At 39.5% G+C, this 18,077-nt stretch overlaps 1 protein-coding gene across 18 annotated transcripts in view; it reads left to right on the top strand.

Annotated features, from left to right (window-relative positions):
• The window catches only part of R3HDM2 (R3H domain containing 2), a 162,630-nt gene that overhangs the window by 30,606 nt on the left and 113,947 nt on the right, over positions 1-18,077 (top strand). For 16 of the 18 annotated variants that reach the window (XM_059403495.1, XM_059403497.1, XM_059403499.1 and 13 more), the window contains one exon: positions 14,623-14,683. The exons of the other annotated variants lie outside the window; for them this stretch is intronic. The gene's annotated coding sequence lies outside the window, so the exon portion shown is untranslated. The remainder of the gene's footprint in view (positions 1-14,622; positions 14,684-18,077) is intronic. 18 annotated transcript variants of the gene reach the window in all.

Genomic DNA, 18,077 nt, shown 5'->3' with positions numbered 1-18,077 from the left:
TAACAGAGAGAGATCACAAGTAGGCAGAGAGACAGGCAGAGAGAGAGAGAGGAGGAAGCAGGCTTCCTGCTGAGCAGAGAGCCTGATGCGGGACTCGATCCCAGGACCCTGAGATCATGACCTGAGCCGAAGGCAGCGGCTTAACCCACTGAGCCACCCAGGCGCCCCTGTTATAGTCATTTTGATGTGCTCCTGATAGCTATGATACCTTCTCTGTTTTGTGGAAATGAAGTTTAGAGACTAATCTGTGTGTAAGAGGTACTGATTGCTTAGTGGGTTGGTCATTGTTTCTGTTTTCAGTGAACAAGGCTAGGAAATAAGGTGATTTTTTTGTTTTTGTTTTTGTTTTTTTAAGATTTTATTTATTTATTTGACAGAGAAAGACACAATGAGAGAGGGAACACAAGCAGGAGGAGCGGGACAGGGAGAACATGCTTCCTGCTGATCAGGGAGCCTGATGTGGGACTTGATCCCAAGACACTGGGATCAGGACCTGAGCCGAAGGCAGGCACTTAATGACTAAGCCACCCAGGAGCCTGAAGGTAGCTTTTTTTTTTTTTTTTAAAACAATATTACAAGTTCATATTAATATTTCCAATTCAAAGTCAGAGCTATAGATTTTTTAATATAGCATCTTCAATCTTGACATTTTTTAAATTACAAAAGTAGTATGTACTCATTGTAAGAAATATAATTCAGAAGTATATAAGATAAAAGGTGAAGACTCTGATCTTCCCCCCAAATCACTAGTTAACCACTTAACACATTAATCCAAAGGCTTCATACTGGTAGCTTTTATTTTTATGTCAATTATAGTTGCTTAGTTTAGGCAGCACTGAATATACAGTTAAAAATTAGGGGTCGAGGGGCGCCTGGGTGGCTCAGTGGGTTAAGCCGCTGCCTTCGGCTCAGGTCATGATCTCAGGGTCCTGGGATCGAGTCCCGAATTGGGCTCTCTGCTCAGCAGGGAGCCTGCTTCCTCCTCTCTCTCTCTCTGCCTGCCTCTCTGCCTACTTGTGATCTCTGTCTGTCAAATAAAATAAATAAAATATTAAAAAAAATAAAAATAAAAATTAGGGGTCAATATTTTTTGAGGCTAGCAGAATAAAAGATAAGATGTTATTCCTTCTGTGAAATGAAGATTTTTACATATTTTTATATTTACTTTTTAAATTGGTATTACACTTACATGGTTCAAAATTCTGAGGATAGAAAAAAGTGGAGTGAAGTTTTTTTCTTGTTCCTATAACCCAAACTGGTGAGTTCCTCTTTCCAGAGGCAACTAATATTACCAGTTTTTTACCTGTTTTTGTACATTCTGTATCCTTTTTTAAAAAATTTAATTTAAAAAAAGTTTTAGGGGGTGCCTGGGTGGCTCAGTGGGTTAAAGCCTCTGCCTTCAGCTCAGGTCATGATCTCAGGGTCCTGGGATTGAGCCGTGCATTGCTGGGAGCCTGCTTCCTCCTCTCTCTCTGCCTGCCTCTCTGCCTGCTTGTGATCTGTCTGTCAAATAAAGAAATAGAATCTTTTAAAAAATTTTTTTTAGATATTTTTGTTTATTTGAGAGAGAGAGAGAGAGCAGGAGCCAGGGGCAGGAGCAGAGGTAGAGAGAGAAGCAGATTCCCCACTGAGCAGGGAGCCCTATGCGGGGCTATCCCAGGACCCTGAGATCATGACCTGAGCCAAAGGCAGATGCTTAACGGACTGAGCCACCCAGGTGCCCTGCATCCCATGTTCTTATAAGCATAAAATATACTATATATGTAAATATATATATTTTGTTTCTCCCATTTTACAAAAATGGTTCTATGTCTTGCTTTTTTTACTTAGCAGTATAACTTATCAGAATTTCCTTATTCTTGAGTATGTCTAAAGAGTATTACAGGATATGTTTGTACTGCTTATTTTATAATTCTTCTATTTAAGAGAATTTTGATTTTTTTCCCCAGTCTTTGGCAGTTACAAAGAGTGCTACATGAATAACCTTGTACATATGTCATTATCCATATTTGGAATAATAAACTGTTAAGGTAAATGTATACTTCTGCAATTTTTAAACATTGTGTAAAATTTCATTCTGAAAATGTAGGCATAAAAAATAAGAATGTAGGCAGTTTACTTTTTTTTTTTTAAGAGGGGGCAAAGTTTGTTTTTAAGATTTTATTTATTTATTTGACAGACAGAGATCACAAGTAGGGAGAGAGGCAGAGAGAGAGAGGGGTAAGCAGGTTCCCTGCTAAGCAGAGAACCCGATGAGGGGCTTGATTCCAGGACCCTGGGATCATGACCTGAGCCAAGGGCAGACACTTAACAACTGAGCCACCCGGGCGCCCCCAGTTTGAAATTTTTTTATCCATGTGTATTTATAGTGGAGCACTTGGCATAGGCATCAAATTACATTTAGCCTTCTTTTAACACACCATTAATTGAGTGCCTATGAAAGAGTGTAGTCTTTGCTCTCCACTATATGCAAATATAGCAGGTTAACTTTAACCTAAGCTCTGAGGGCCTTGAAGGATGAGAGCGGTAGGGGAAATTCTAAATTAGCAAACTTTTTGGTGTCTGACCTCTCAATTCTTTGAAAAATTATTATAGACTCCAAAGAGCTTTTATTTATGTGGGTTATATTTGCCAGTGTTTACTGTATTGGATATCAAAACTAGGAAAATATTTAAATATTTATTAATTCATTAAAAAATAGTAAGTTCCTTACATATTAGTATATATAAAACACGTTTTTTAAATGAAAGAAAACCCCCCCTTTTTTTTTTAAAGATTTTATTTATTTATTCGACAGAGAGAGATCACAAGTAGGTAGAGAGGAAGGCAGAGAGAGAGGAGCAAGCAGGCTCCCTGCTGAGCAGAGAGCCCGATGCGGGACTCGATCTCAGGACCCTGAGATCATGACCTGAGCCGAAGGCAGCGGCTTAACCCACTGAGCCACCCAGGCGCCCATGAATATCGCTGTCATTCATCAGAAAGTCTTTTTTATTTTTTTTAAGATTTTATTTATTTATTTGAGAGAGAGCGAGAATAAGAGAGAGAAAGCATGAGAGAGGGGTGGGGTTAGGGAGAAGCAGACTTCCCACGAGCAGGGAGCCTGATGTGGAACTCGATCCCAGGATTCCAGGATCATGACCTGAGCTGAAGGGAGTGCTTAATCAACTAAGCCACCTTGGTGCCCTCATCAGAAAAGTCTTAAGTATTAAGAAGGTATCAAGCTCGCAGAAGATAAACTTTTTCAGAATTTTGATTTTAGCTGAAAAGCTTGAATTTTATCACTGACAACAAATGCTACCACTTATTTTCTTTGAAGGAACAGGCTCACTTTATTCATTTTGTGAAGAACATTGCTAGATAACCAAAGTTTGCCTGTCAGTTGCCTGCTCAGAAAGTAATAGTATCTCATGAAAAAATTGGCTAGTTTAGCTTGCAGCTCAGTTGCTTTTCCTTGAGACAGTTATTATTTTTTTCTTTTCTTTTTTTTTTAAATTTTTTATTTTTTATAAACATATATTTTTATCCCCAGGGGTACAGGTCTGTGAATCGCCAGGTTTACACACTTCACAGCACTCACCAAAGCACATACCCTCCCCAATGTCCATAACCCCACCCCCCTTCTCCCACCCCCCTTCCCCCCAGCAACCCTCAGTTTGTTTTGTGAGATTAAGAGTCACTTATGGTTTGTCTCCCTCCCAATCCCATCTTGTTTCATTGATTCTTCTCCTACTCACTTAAGCCCCCATGTTGCATCACCACTTCCTCATATCAGGGAGATCATATGATAGTTGTCTTTCTCCGCTTGACTTATTTCGCTAAGCATGATACGCTCTAGTTCCATCCATGTTGTCGCAAATGGCAAGATTTCATTTCTTTTGATGGCTGCATAGTATTCCATTGTGCATATATACCACATCTTCTTGATCCATTCATCTGTTGATGGACATCTAGGTTCTTTCCATAGTTTGGCTATTGTGGACATTGCTGCTATAAACATTCGGGGGCACATGCCCCTTTGGATCACTACGTTTGTATCTTTAGGGTAAATACCCAATAGTGCAATTGCTGGGTCATAGGGCAGTTCTATTTTCAACATTTTGAGGAACCTCCATGCTGTTTTCCAGAGTGGTTGCACCAGCTTGCATTCCCACCAACAGTGTAGGAGGGTTCCCCTTTCTCCGCATCCTCGCCAGCATCTGTCATTTCCCGACTTGTTGATTTTAGCCATTCTGACTGGTGTGAGGTGATATCTCATTGTGGTTTTGATTTGTATTTGCCTGATGCCGAGTGATATGGAGCACTTTTTCATGTGTCTGTTGGCCATCTGGATGTCTTCTTTGCAGAAATGTCTGTTCATGTCCTCTGCCCATTTCTTGATTGGATTATTTGTTCTTTGGGTGTTGAGTTTGCTAAGTTCTTTATAGATTTTGGACACTAGCCCTTTATCTGATACGTTGTTTGCAAATATCTTCTCCCATTCTGTCAGTTGTCTTTTGATTTTGTTAACTGTTTCCTTTGCTGTGCAAAAGCTTTTGATCTTGATGAAATCCCAATAGTTCATTTTTGCCCTTGCTTCCCTTGCCTTTGGCGATGTTCCTAGGAAGATGTTGCTGCAGCTGAGGTCAAAGAGGTTGCTGCCTGTGTTCTCCTCAAGGATTTTGATGGATTCCTTTCTCACATTGAGATCCTTCATCCATTTTGAGTCTATTTTTGTGTGTGGTGTAAGGAAATGGTCCAATTTCATTTTTCTGCATGTGGCTGTCCAATTTTCCCAACACCATTTATTGAAGAGGCTGTCTTTTTTCCATTGGACATTCTTTCCTGCTTTGTCGAAGATTAGTTGACCATAGAGTTGAGGGTCTATTTCTGGGCTCTCTATTCTGTTCCATTGATCTATGGGTCTGTTTTTGTGCCAGTACCATGCTGTCTTGATGATGACAGCTTTGTAATAGAGCTTGAAGTCCGGAATTGTGATGCCACCAACTTTGGCTTTCTTTTCAATATCCCTTTGGCTATTCGAGGTCTTTTCTGGTTCCATATAAATTTTACAATTATTTGTTCCATTTCTTTGAAAAAGATGGATGGTACTTTGATAGGAATTGCATTAAATGTATAGATTGCTTTAGGTAGCATAGACATTTTCACAATATTTATTCTTCCAATCCAGGAGCATGGAACATTTTTCCATTTCTTTGTGTCTTCCTCAGTTTCTTTCATGAGTACTTTATAGTTTTCTGAGTATAGATTCTGTGCCTCTTTGGTTAGGTTTATTCCTAGGTATCTTACGGTTTGGGGTGCAATTGTAAATGGATTGACTCCTTAATTTTTCTTTCTTCTGTCTTGTTGTTGGTGTAGAGAAATGCTACTGATTTCTGTGCATTGATTTTATATCCTGACACTTTACTGAATTCCTGTACAAGTTCTAGCAGTTTTGGAGTGGAGTCTTTTGGGTTTTCCACATATAGTATCCTATCATCTGCGAAGAGTGATAATTTGACTTCTTCTTTGCCAATTTGGATGCCTTTAATTTCCTTTTGTTGTCTGATTGCCGAGGCTAGGACTTCTAGTACTATGTTGAATAGCAGTGGTGATAATGGACATCCCTGCCGTGTTTCTGACCTTAGTGGAAAAGCTTTTAGTTTTTCTCCATTGAGAATGATATTTGTGGTGGGTTTTTCATAGATGGCTTTGATGATATTGAGGTATGTGCCCTCTATTCCTATACTTTGAGGAGTTTTGATCAGGAAGGGATGCTGTACTTTGTCAAATGCTTTTTCAACATCTTATTTTTTTTTTTATTGATACGCTGCAGAACTGGTTTATACTTCCATTTTGCCATTCTGATTATTAAAAAGACATGTACTCAAGAGTGGAAAGCTAATAAAATTATTTTTACTGCTTTATTAAAGACATTTACAAGTAAAATTTTTCTTTTTTAAAGATCTTATTTGTTTATTTATTTGATAGAGAGAGAGCACACCAAGCAGGGGGAGCGGTAGAGGGAGAGGGAGAAGCAGGCTCTCCACTGAGCAGGGAACCTGATGCGGGACTTCATCTCAGGACTCTGGGATCATGACCTGAGCCAAAGGCAGATGCTTAATGACTGAGCCACCCAGGTGCCCCTGAAATTTTTCTTTTTTCTTTTTTTTTATTATTTTATTTTATTTTATTTATTTATTTTTTTTTTTTTAAAGATTTTATTTATTTATTTGAGAGAGAGACAGTGAGAGAGAGCATGAGCGAGTCAGAGAGCGAAGCAGACTCCCCATGGAGCTGGGAGCCCGATGTGGGACTCGATCCCGGGACTCCGGGACCATGACCTGAGCAAAGGCAGTCGTCCAACCAACTGAGCCACCCAGGCGTCCCTTTTATTATTTTATTTTTAAATATTTATTTATTTGACAGAGAAATCACAAATAGGCAGAGAGGCAGGCAGAGAGAGAGGAGGAAGCAGGCTCCCCACTGAGCAGAGAGCCCAACTCAGGCCTCCATCCCAGGATCCTAAGACCATGCATGACCTAGCCAAAGGCAGAGGCTTAACCCACTGATCCACCAGGTGCCCTAAAATTTTTCTTTTTTAAACTGCAGGTGTGAGGTGGTGAAGAATATGATAGTTTTAGTACAGTTTGATACCCCTACCCTATATGCTAAGGCAGTGGCAGTTATACCTACCATTTCACCATGGTGAAAAAGGCAGTTAACCTCTTAGTGTTGTTATGAAAAATAAGATCTTGTTGTGAAACTGGTGGACCTCTTAGGCCTCCTGGGACCATACTTCGAGAACTGCTCTTCTAGGTAGAGCATGCATTACATAGCCAGAGAAACTGAGGTGAGAAAAAACAGCTTTCAGGTCAACTGCAAGCATTTTGTTATGGAACTCAGGATATATGGAGAGAAAGAAAATAGCTAGTCAAGGGCCGGATCATAAAGGAACTTAAGTATCCTGCTAACGAGTGCTGAATTTATCGTAAAAGAGACGGAGAGTCTTTGAAGGATTTTAAGGAGGGGAGTGTGTGTATGGTAGGGGTGTGGGTGGATTATGCCCTCGTATTTTTTAAAGATCACTTTACCATAGTGTGTCTTGTAGTAAGGAGACCAGTGGAAAATGATGAGGTTTTTAACTAAGGCGCTGACTTGGTCATGGAACCACAGAAGGAGTTAGAATATTTCCTTCCTAAAGCAGAACTAAGCCAAGCAGCATCTCTTGGCTGGCTGGCTGTTCAGGTACACAACCAGCTGCATCCATCATCATGTCAGTTATAAGCTATCCCCTCAGATACTCTTGTATCCGAAGAATCAGTAATCTGACCTCTATTACCATAGATTAGTTTTAATCTGTTTCTGAATTTCATGTTGATAGAATTATATAGTATATAAGCTTGTGTCTTTTTTGCTTTACATTGTCTTTGAATTTCATGAATGTAGTTGCATATAGCAGTGATTCTTTATCATTGCTAGATAATACACCATTTTCTGACTATATCATAAGTTTTCTATTGAGTCATTTATAGTTTGGGACTGTTATGAGTAATGCTGCTGTGAACACTTTGTGCATATCTTTTCATAGATGTAAGCACTCTGGTTATATGCCCAGGAATGGAATTGCTAGTTCATGGGGTATAATATAAGTACTACCAGTTTTCCAAAGTGGTTATGCTAATTTATTGTATGAGAGTTCTGGTTGTGCTGTGTCTTTGAGTATACTTAGTATTGTCATTCCTTTTAATTGTAGCTGTTGGGGATGTAGTGATGTCTTTTTGTGGCTTTAATTTGCATTTCCCTGATGACCACTGATTTGGAGTATCTTTATATGCATATTGGCCTTTTAAGGATCCTCTTTTGTGGAGTGCTTTCAGCTCTTTGTTTTTTTTTAAAGATTTTATTTATTTACTTGACAGACAGCAGAAGTAGGCAGAGAGGCAGGCAGAGAGAGAGGAGGAAGCAGGCACCCTGCCAAGCAGAGAGCCCAATGCGGGGCTCCATCCCAGGACCCTGGGACCATGACCTGAGCTGAAGGCAAAGGCTTTAACCCACTGAGCCACCCAGGTGTCCCTCAACTCTTTGTTATTATTATTATTATTATTTTTAAAGATTTTGTTCATTTATTTATTTATCAAAAAAAGGACTATTTATTTATTTATTTATTTGACAGAGAGAGAGAGAGAGAGAGAGATCACAAGCAGGCAGAGAGGCAGGCAGAGAGAGAGGAGGAAGCAAGCTCTCCATTAAGCAGAGAGCCCGATGCGGGGCTCCATCCCAGAACCCTGAGATCTTGACCCCAGCCGAAGGCAGCGGCTTAACCCACTGAGCCACCCAGGTGCCCCAAGATTTTGTTTATTTTTATGAGAGAGAGAATATATAAGCGGGGATGGGGTGGGTGGGGAGCAGAGAGAGAGGGAGAAGCAGCAAGCTCCCTGCTGAGGAGAGAGCCCAGTATGGGGCTTGAACCTCAGACTCTGGGATCATGACCTGAGCCAAAGGCAGACACTCAACTGACTGAGCCACCCAGGGGCCCCAGTGCTTTCAGATCTTGTCCATTTAAAAAATTAAGTTGTCTTTTTCTTACTGATTTGTAGAAATTTTTTTTATATCTTATATATGAGTCCTTTGTGGGATGCATATATTTGTACATATCTTCTGCAGATGTTTATGTGTAGGATAGATGATGGAACAAATTTATTAATGAGTGTTTTGCTGGGATTCTGTGATATACATCTTATCTATAAAGAGTGATTATGTATATTATTATTTAGAGATTCTAGTTCCCTTACATGATAGCAATGCATATGGTGCTTTTGAGTGTGTCACTACTGATGTTTTGAATTAGACTCAGCTAATTGCAGGTTACCTATTTTTTTTTTTAATTTATTTATTTGACAGAGATCCCAAGTGGGCAGAGAGGAGGAAGCAGGCTCCCTGCCCAGCAGAGAGTTCGATGTGGGGCTCGATCCCAGGACCCTGGGATTATGACCTGAGCCAAAGGCAGAGGCTTTAACCTATTGAGCCACCCAGACACCCCTTTCTGTTACCTATTGCTGTCGACCAAACCACTCCAAATCTTAGTGGCTTAAAACAACTATTTATTAGGGCACCTGGGTAGCTTAGTCGGTTAAGTGTCTGCCTTGGGTTCAGGTTGTGATCTCAAGGTCCTGGGATCGAGCCCCACACAGGGCTCCCTGCTTAGTGGGGATTCTGCTTCCCCCTCTCCCCCTGTCTTCCTCTCCCCCTGCTTGTGTTCTCTCTCTCTCTCTCTGTCAAATAAATAAAATCTTTAAAAAAATAACAAACAAAACCCCCAGATGTTTATTCGCTTATGATTAGGTGGGGTGGCAATTTGGACAGGGCTCATCTGGCTTGCCTCATTGCACATGGAATTTGCTGGTCTTACTCATGTGTTTGTGGTCATTTGGTAGGTTGTTGAGGGGCTGGTTGTACCTGGATAGCCTTACTCTGGCATTATCCATCATTAGGCTGGAGCTGTCATCCAGGGTGCCTTGGCCTCTCCTGCTGTCTGTCTTGGCTACCTTGAATGGTGATTAGGTCCCAAGAGAGCAAAAGTGGAAGTTGCAAGGTTTCTTAAGACTTGGGCTCAGAAATTAATGTCATTCATGCCATATTCTGTCGGACAAAACAAGTCCCAAGGCCAGCTCAGATTCGAGGGTGAGGAAATGAACTCCACTTTTTGATGGCAATTGCTGCAAATAATTTGTGGGCGTGTTTGATCTACAGCATTGGGCCTCATTGTTCTTCCTTGTTCCTTTCTTTCTCTTTTTCTCTCTCTTCCTCCCTTCTTTCCATCACTCCTTTTATTTATTTTTTAAAGGTTTTATTTATTTATTTATTTGACAGATCACAAGTAGGCATAGAGGCAGGCAGAGAGAGAAGGAGAAGCAGGCTCCTCGCCAAGCAGAGAGCCAGATATGGGGCTCGATCCCAGGACCCTGAGATCATGACCTGAGCTGAAGGCAGAGGCTTAACCCACTAAGCCACCCAGGTGCCCCCATCACTCCTTTTAAATGAAGTTTGTGGATTTTTTTATCATTGCCTGTATTTTTATCATTTGCCTGTAGTTTGTGTTAGAACAAAGCTTACTTAAAGGATGTCTTCTGTGATTACTTGGTGTGGCCAAGGACCAGACATTTTCAGGTCCTGACTGTGACTTTCTCAATTATCATAATAATAACCATTTGTTAATGATGAAGAGATTAGTTTCTTCCCTAGTGATTTTGATCTTTTTTTACATCCTTTTTAAAAAAATTGATGACCCGAATGTTAGCATTGGTCCTTTTATGAGCTCTATTCCCATCTCTTCCATGCCTTGTTAGCCATCTAGAGTTACTAATATGAGCCTGAATTGACAACTGTTTTTCCAAGGTCTTAGTGAAGTCTGGAAGGGAAAGTCTCTGCAGCAGGAGAAGGGGTCTGGACTGCAGTTGTTGTGAGGAGACAGTGTTTCTATATGTGAAATAAACAAGAATCTTGGGAAAGGTGCAGATGTCAATGACCTGTCAGCCCATCAGGATGAATCAGCTGAAGTCCTAGATGAGGTGACAGTGTCAGCACAATGAGCCCCTTACCCTGAATTTATTAGGCCTCTCATTAAGGTAGCTGTCATAGCTCTTATTTTAGAAAAAAAGTCAGAGTCATTGTTCAAGATTCACCTGACTTTAAACGTTATTTATTTTGGAGGGGGAAGGTCACTTTCAGTGTAGGAGTACTATTGGAAGTGACATGTGGCTGGTTTGCAGATTATAGCCATTTTGGTGTGCTCAAGTGTTAACAGTTTTTAGGATCTTTAAAACTTGTCTCCAGGTGGCTGGAGGCTATTTTTTCTGCTTTTCCTAGTAAGTTTAATTAATTGTCTTGGGTCCCAGACAAGTAGATTTGTTAAGTATAGTTTCTGATATATCTGTTTCCCAAACCTGTGATAATTTGGTGGGAATAGGAACTCTCGATGTGGCATTTTATTGCAAAAGATGGATGTTGGCTGCTAAATGCAGCTGATTAGAAGGCTAAGGCTGATCTGTTTTCCTGGTGACAGGGTCATTACTAAGGCTTTACAGAACACACCACCAGTCAGATGGCTGAACTGAATCTTCCTGCTCTTGTGAGGTTATCTCCAAGGCATTTGGAGTGCTTCACAGAACTCTTTATCAACTGTGTTCTCTCACAGGCATTTGCACCTTTTGTCAGTTTAACCTGGTTGTTCTGGGTTGTGAGGCACTCCTTAGTACAGTGCTGGTAACCAGATCTTTGTCATTAGCTGTTGCCTGAGAACCTTGGGTTTGGGTCTCTCAGACCCAGAGAACATTGCTGCCAGATAAGGTTGCCGTCTTATTTTCTGAGTGCCTATTTTATCTTCAGAGAAAGAAGGGGAGCCTGAATACAAGGCAGTTTGTTACAATGAGCACAAGAACACAGGGTATGATGGCTAGGCCATCCTATTGGCTGTACAAATAAGTTTATTTTTTAAGTTTAATTTTTAAAACATTTTTATAGTTATTTGAATTGAGAGAGAGAGTGAGAGAGATCATGAGCAGAAGGGGAGGGCAGAGTGTGAAGCAGACTCCCTGCTGAACCAGGAGCCCAGTGTGGGACTCTGTTTCCAGGACTCCTGGGATCATGATCCAAGCCAAAGGCAGACACTTAAATGACTGAGACACCAGGTGTCCTGGCTATACAAATAAGTTTAAAATTTCTTTTAAAAACTGAAGTTTACCTCAGAGGTAGTACTTAGCTTTGTAAATTAATCAGACAATTAGAAAACATTACAGTGTTTATGTGTCAGGCACTATTTCACATTGAGGTACAGATAATAAGACACGAGATTTCTGTCCTTGAAGAACTTACATTTTCATTTGAGAAGATAGGCAGTTTTCAAATAAATAAATAATTACAGATTATGAGTGAGTATGTGAGTGGTATGAAGAAGATAGATGTGGTGATGTGACTGAGAGTAAGGGAGAGGGGTATAGTCAGATGGGATGGTCAGGAATACTTTTTTATAGTGGCGTGTGAACTTAAAGGGAGGCAGAACCAGCATTTCCTGATGGGAGAGGAGTGTTCTGGTCAGAAGGAAATACTAAGGCCTCATTGGGAGTATGTGGTTTCTATTTTCAAGAATAGGCAGGGGCCAGATTTTGTAGGACTCCATAGACCTCACCTAGGATAATGGAGAACCATTGGTAGAAAGAAGCTGGTTGATAAAGAAAGCTAAATGATCTGATTTACAGTTTTAAAAGATAACTCATACTTCTCTGGGGAAAACAGATAGCAGAGTACCCAGAAAGGAAGTAGAGAGATTAGTTAAGAGACTATTGTATTTTATGAAAAACCTGCGAACTATTTGGGGGTTATGGAGGATGGACGGCAGAAAGGAATTGAACTTCTTTCAGAAAGTATTCCACTTTTAATTTTGGTAAAATTACTAATAGGGCAAGAAAACCATAACATCAATAAGCACTAATATGTGTTTTGAATTATGTTGCTCTTGATTCTCTAACTCCAAAATGGAGAGAGAACTCTTGGTATGGCAGGGCTCTCAACATGAACTCACTCTGCCCACTTAAAAATCAGGCACATCTGGGCAAACCTTGAGGGCCTATGGGGAAAAGCAACTAGTAATTTCTTTTTTTTTTTTTTTTTTTTTTTTTTTTTTTTTAAAGATTTTATTTATTTATTTGACAGAGAGAGATCACAGGTAGGTAGAGAGACTGGCAGAGAGAGAGAGAGAGAGAGGGAAGCAGGCTCCCTGCTGAGCAGAGAGCCTGATGTGGGACTCGATCCCAGGACCCTGAGATCATGACCTGAGCCGAAGGCAGCAGCTTAACCCACTGAGCCACCCAGGCGCCCAACAACTAGTAATTTCTTTGCAGAGGGGAGAATAAGGCATTTCCTAGGGGTGGGGGGATTACCATGCAGACAGTGTTTTAGGACAAGCTTGGTGGTGAAAAAGGGGAAGTGTGATTATCCTGGTCATGCTTCCCAAACCTAACCAAGCTACCACACATCTCTAATGCCAGAACCCTAAGGTTCAGGGGCTATAAAGAAACCAGAGAGCTTTTTCATAGAAATATAGTATGATATTGGAAAGGCAGACTTTAGCGATGTGATACTCATGGGTAGAGTTGTAAAACAAAATGAAGAGTTAGGGATACTCTTCACTTCAGCATAGGACCTGGTGGGGCTTAGGTATTTTGAGGGTTTCAAGAACACAGACGGGCTTGGCATATGAAGGGTTCTAGTGGTAGCATTCAGCACTCAGAGTTTCTTTTGTGGATTAAGCAGCAGCCAGCTCTCAGAGTCCTGTAATAGCAACAACAACGACAACAATAATAATATTGTAGTCAGGGAGGGGAGATACTAAATTATGTGTTTGTAATATTTATTTCTACTCACAGAAGAAAATTCTGTCTCTGGCTTCTCTGTATTCTTCTCATCTACTGAGAGAGATTACCTGTCTGCTAGTTCAGTTTAAAGGATAATGGGTGGAAGACAGCTGAAGAATTTCAAGGAGTAAGACTGGATGATTAACTTAGAAAGTGGATCGAGAACTGCTTAGAAGAGGGTATCATTAGAGGAGACATAGCCAGATGAGTAGAGTATTGTATTGAATTGAAAATAGGAATAGGTAGGGGGCTTGGGTAGCTCAGTTGGTAGAACATGTGACTCTTTCTTTTTTTTAGAGATTTCATATATATATATATATTTAAAGATTTTATTTATTCCTTTGACAGAGACAGATCAGAAGTAGGCAGAGAGGAAGGCAGAGAGAGGAGGAAGCAGGCTCCCTGCCAAGCAGAGAGCCCGATGCGGGACTCGATCCCAGGACCCTGAGATCATGACCTGAACTGAAGGCAGAGGCTTTAACCCACTGAGCCACCCAGGCGCCCCAGAGATTTTATGTTTTAGAGAGTGTGAATGCTAGCTGGGGAGGGACAGAGGGAGGAGAGGAGAGAATCTCAAGCAGACTACTCACTGACCCTGGAGCCCGATGCAGGGCTTGATCCCAGGACCCCAAAACCATGACTTGAGTGGAAACCAAGAGTCGGTTGCTCAACAGACTGAGACACCCAGGCTCCCCAGAGCATGTGACTCTTGATCTTGTGGTTGTAAGTTCAAGGCCTCATGTTGGGTGTAGAGTTTACTTAAAAACAGCAGCAACAACAACAACAAAAAAAAAACCAGAAAAAACTGTGCATTAAAGCAATGGATGTAAAAAAAAAAAAAGGGAATGGATAGAGGGTTCAGGGCAAGTATAGGGTTATGAGAAACATTGTGAACAAAAGGAATTGGGAAAAAAGATACAAAGAAGCTGCTGTGGAGGGGCTTGGTCACTGTAGTATCTGTTTTCCGCTCAGGTCATGATCTTGGGATCCTGGGACCAAGCCCCAGTTTGGACTCCCTGGTCAGCAGGGAGTCTGTTTCTCCTTCTCCCCACCCCTGCTCACGTGTGCACTCTGTCTCCCAGTGTCTCTTAAATAAATAAAATCTTAAAAAACCAAAAAAAGAAGCTGCTGTGGATTTTGGAATGGATATTTTTCTTTGGGAGTCTCCCTACATTAAGATTGTAATTGCTTTTAACTTTATTTTATTTATTTATTTATTTTTTTTTGAGGTTAGACTTGTTTCTTACGTGATGCCATTCCAGCACTGGACTCATGGAGGCTGAACATTTATTCAGGTAATAATAGGTAACATTTATAGAGCACTTTCTATGTGCTAGACAACAAACTAAGTGCTATACCTATATTCTCTTAATTGTCATGCAACCTCATGAAGTTGCAAGTGTTATTGTATCCGTTTAATAGATGAAGAAACTGAGACTAGAGTGTATTAAGACTGAGTTCACCTGAATTAGGAAATAAAAAAGACTACTGCTGTAGTCGAAGTGAGAGATGATGGTAGCTTGAATTAGATGATGTCATTCCTCACCTGTCATAAGTACATGAATATAAAGTGGTTTTAACTGAACTTCATCCTCATTTTCATAACTTTTCTCACTACTGAATACATCATACTTTTTGTTTGTCTTTGAAACAATGGACATACTTTTTGGTAAAGAAAAATCCAATTAGATTTTTCTTTAAAAATCCGATTAGATTAGTTAGAGTTTTAATTTTAAGGCTTTTCTAGCTTTTTAGAAAGATAATAAGTTTGAAATAGTTTAAATTTGAGTGAATATCTATAAAAGGTAAATAGATATTTACCTTACAAAATAGATATTTACTTTATCTTACAAAAGGTTAATAGATACTAATGGGGGCATTCTTAAAAGATTATTAGTATGGATAATAGGAATCTTTTGTGTTGTTTTTGTCACACATGAAATACTGTTCACAGGTGTTTTAGCTTTAAGGAACCTTATTATAAGGGCTTCTTGTAGGAGCTTTCTTGGTATGTCTAAATGTTTATTTACAGATCATGCTAATGGTAGTACTTGCTGGAACTGAGAGGGTTTTTAGCAGTACTTGAAAATCAGTCAAAAATGAAGATTCAGCATCTGATATTATAATGTTGGTTGATAGAAGTATTTGTAAATTTACAAAAATTCAAATTTGTATGCTTGCTGTGAGTGGTTCTCCATGTATAGTTTTGCCAGGAGTTGTTTATACACTCATCAAAGTAAACTAAAACTGTTTTACCACTCCCTTAAGAGCTGTTGGGTGGTCAGCATGAATACATTGTCCTATTAGCCTTTTCCCCATTTTTTTCAAAATCTTGAGTTGTAATTGACATACAGTAAGCTGTACATGTTAAAAATATACAGTTTGTTAAGTTTTGATATATGTGTTGTTCACCCATGAAACTGTTACCACAGTAAAGATCATGAAAATATCACCTTCACAAGTTTCCTTATCCCCATTTTTAATACTTCCCCTCAACTTCTGTGGTTTCTTGGCAACCACTGATGAACTTTCTGTCACTATAGAACAGTTTGCATTGTCTAGAATTTTATATAAATGGAATTGTAAAGTATATACTCTCACATTTATTTATTTTTTTCTTTGGCTTTTTTTAAACTAAGCATAATTATTTTGAGATTCATCTATGTTGATGCATGTATCAGTAGTTCATGTTTATTACCGAGTAGCAATCCATTGTATAGCTATAACACAATTTGTTTATCCATTTATGTTTTGATGATGCACATTTGCGTTGTTTCCAGTTTTTGGCAGCTAAAAGTTATGCTGTAAACATTTGTGTATAAAACTTTGTATGGGCATATACTTTTTTCCTCCCTTAAGGAATTTCTTTTTTAAAAAATTGTGAAATTCATGTAACTTATAATTAACAATTTTAGTTTGTAGTTCAGTGGTATTTACTGTATTTATGATGTGCAACCACTAGCTCTCTCTAGTTTCAAAAGTTTTTCATCATCATGTGAACCATCTCATACTCGTTAAATAATCACGCCCCATTCCCCTGCCGCCCCCCCCAAATCACCTGGTGACCACTAATTTGCTTTCTGTCTCTGTGGATTTGCCTCTTCTGGATATATCTTCTAAAAAGGATCAGCATTTGTGTCTGGCTTCTTTCATTTAGCATAATAATTTTAATATCCATACAAGTTGTAGCACGTATCAGTACTTTTATTCCGTTTTATGACCAAATAATATTCCATCATGTAGGTATATCACGTTTAGCTAATACATTCATCAGTTGGTAGACGTTTGGGTTGTTTCCACTTCTTGGGTACTATGAATAATGCTGCTGTGAATGTTTATTTATTTATAAGTTTTTGTGTGGATATATATTTTCTTTGGGGTATATATCTAGGAGTGTAATTACTGGATCATATGATAACTCCGTTTAGCTTTGTGAAGAACTGTCAAACTGCTTCCAAGGTGGCTCCATAATTTTGCATTCCCCCTAGCAATGTATGAGGGTCCCAGTTTGTCTATCCTTACTAAACTTATTGTGTGTCTTTTGATTCTAGCCATCCTTGTGGGTGTCAAGTAATATGATTTTGATTTGCACTTCCCTGACAACTAATGATCTTGAATTTGAGCTTCTTTTTCTTTCTTTTTTTTTTTTTTTTTTAAAGATTTTATTTATTTATTTGACAGAGAGAGATTACAAGTAGGCAGAGAGGCAGGCAGAGAGAGAGAGAGAGGAGGAAGCAGGCTCCCTGCTGAGCAGAGAGCCCGATGTGGGACTCGATCCCAGGACCCTGAGATCATGACCTGAGCCGAAGGCAGCGGCTTAACCCACTGAGCCACCCAGGCCTCCCTGAGCTTCTTTTTCTGTACTTATTGGTCATTTGTATATTTTATTTAAAGAAATGTATATTTAAATCGTTTGTAGTATTTTTGGAAAACTTGTCTTTTTTTTAATTGAGTTGTAAGAGTTCTTTTTTCTTTCTTTTTTTTTTTTTTTTAAAGATTTTATTTATTTATTTGACAGAGAGAGATCATAAGTAGGCAGAGAGGCAGGCAGAGAGAGAGGAGGAAGCAGGTTCCCTGCTGAGCAGAGAGCCCGATGCGGGACTCGATCCCAGGACCCTGATATCATGACCTGAGCCGAATGCAGCGGCTTAACCCACTGAGCCACCCAGGCGCCCGAGTTGTAAGAGTTCTTTTGCCGATATTTTTTTCCTATTCTGAGTTGTCTTTTCACTCACTTGACAGTATTGTTTACAGACAAAAGTTCTAAATTTGATGAAGTCTGCTGATCTTTTTTTCTTTTGTTGCTTATGCTTTTAGTGTTATGTATAAGAAAGTTTTGCCTAACCAAAGGTCACGAAGATTTATTCCACTGTTTCATATTGAATTTTATAGCTTTAGCTCTATATTTAGGTCTGTGATCTATTTTGAGTTAATTTTTTGTATAATATGAGATATGGTTCCAACTTTATTCATTTATGTTTAGCTCTCTACTTGTCATAGCACCTTTTGTTGAGAAGACTGTCCTTGGCCTGATTGTCTTGACCTCCTTTTTTGAATATTAGTTGACCATAAATGTAAAGGGTTATTTCTGGGCTTTCAGTTCTATTCCATTGCAGTACTGTTCTGATTACTATCACTTTGTGTGGTAGGTTGAAATTAGGAAATGTGAGTCCTCCAATTTTGTTTTTC

This window comes from Mustela nigripes, chromosome 6 (assembly GCF_022355385.1).
Source record: "Mustela nigripes isolate SB6536 chromosome 6, MUSNIG.SB6536, whole genome shotgun sequence".
NCBI classification, from domain to species: Eukaryota; Metazoa; Chordata; class Mammalia; order Carnivora; family Mustelidae; genus Mustela; species Mustela nigripes.
Note: the sequence above shows the minus strand (reverse complement) of the source record. Positions and strands in the feature narration are given on the sequence as shown.